The sequence below is a fragment of the Mus caroli genome, chromosome 13 (assembly GCF_900094665.2).
Source record: "Mus caroli chromosome 13, CAROLI_EIJ_v1.1, whole genome shotgun sequence".
Lineage (NCBI taxonomy): Eukaryota > Metazoa > Chordata > Mammalia > Rodentia > Muridae > Mus > Mus caroli.
In genome coordinates, this window is record NC_034582.1 from 64744516 (window position 1) to 64746031 (window position 1516).

The 1516-nt window shown below is 41.5% G+C and overlaps 1 long non-coding RNA gene across 1 annotated transcript in view; it reads right to left on the bottom strand.

Annotated features, from left to right (window-relative positions):
• Positions 1–275: 275 nt before the first annotated feature.
• LOC110307774 overlaps positions 276–1516 on the bottom strand; it is a 5872-nt gene continuing 4631 nt past the window's right edge. The window contains exon 3 of the long non-coding RNA XR_002379465.1: positions 276–344. This is a non-coding gene — a long non-coding RNA (uncharacterized LOC110307774). The remainder of the gene's footprint in view (positions 345–1516) is intronic.

Consider the following 1516-nt stretch of genomic DNA (forward strand, 5'->3'; position numbering starts at 1 on the left):
TGAGGGGCGGGAGAATCCAGGGGAAATCTCTTCATGGGATCTCCCCACTCTCTCTTCCGTATTTCAAAGCTAAGCGAGCTCTTAACAAGTTTGTCCAGACAAAACCAGATTAGATCAATTATTTTAATTCAGATTAATTTGCATATTATAAAAGCGACCACATAAAATTCTGTATTTCAATGATTTTTATCATATTGAGATGGTTGGATAACTGTAATAACTGTTTCAAGTGCAGACTTTTTAAAAAAAAATCACTCCAAAGAGAGCTGTGAGGAGCTCTTCTGTGTTTCTCTTCCCCTTCTTTTATCTGGGCCCTTTCTTCTGCTCAGGTCACTTCCCAGGAGCTGTGACGGAGAAAGACAGACTTCTGAAATAGCAAACAGACGTCAAAAATACATACATTGGGAAAGGTGCTATACTCTCCTCTCCTCCAAGCTTCCGGTAGCCATTGATCTACTTCCTGTCACTATAGATTGACTTCACTGGGAAAGGCATGCTTTTTAAGCGGAGTCATGAAATATATGCTATTCTAATGTAGTCATGTGGCAGTATGTGCAGTTTGCATGGAGTCATGTGAGACATGTTTGCTGACTGGGTTTTTTCACTTAGCACAATTATCTTTCTGTTCTGTTGAGCTGTGCATCGTTTTTTGTTTGTTTTGTTTTTGTTTTTGTTTTTTGCTACAACACATTGTCTTCCTAAGCTTGTCTGGGTCTGCCTTCACTCAGAAAGACATAACCTTTCCTTTTTCCTCTCTTCTGTCTTTTCTGCTCAGATGCTAGCCAGAACCTAAGAATTTCTCCTCTGGTACTTGGGTTTTCTTACTCTTTGTCTAAAGCTTTCTTTCTTTCTTTTTCTTTTTTCTTTTTTCTTAGATGTTTTCTTTATTTACATTTCAAATGCTATTCCGAAAGTCCCCTATACCCTCCCCCTGTCCTGCTCCCTACCCACCCACTCCCATTTCTTGGACCTGACATTCTCCTGTACTGGGGCATATAAACTTTGCAATACCAAGGGGCCTCTCTTCCCAAAGATGGCCTACTAGGCTATCTTCTGCTACATATGCAGCTAGAGACACGAGCTCTGGGGGTACTGGTTAGTTCATATTTTTGTTCCACCTATAGGGTTGCAGACCCCTTCAGCTCCATGGGTGCTTTCTCTAGTTTCTCCATTGGGGGCCCTGTGTTCCATCCTATAGATGACTGTAAGCATTCACTTCTGTATTTGCCAGGCACTGGCATAGCCTCATACAAGACAGCTATATCGGTCCCTTCAGCAAAATCTTGCTGGCATATGCAATAGTGTCTGGGTTTGGTGGCTGATTATAGGATCGATCCCCGGGTGGGGTAGTCTCTGGATAGTCTATCCTTTCGTCTTAGGTCTAAACTTTGTCTCTGTAACTCCTTTCATGGGTATTTTGTTCCCTATTCTAAGGAGGAACGAAGTATCTACACATTGGTGTTGGTCTTCCTTCTTGATTTTCTTGTGTTTTGCAAATTGTATCTTGGGTATTCTA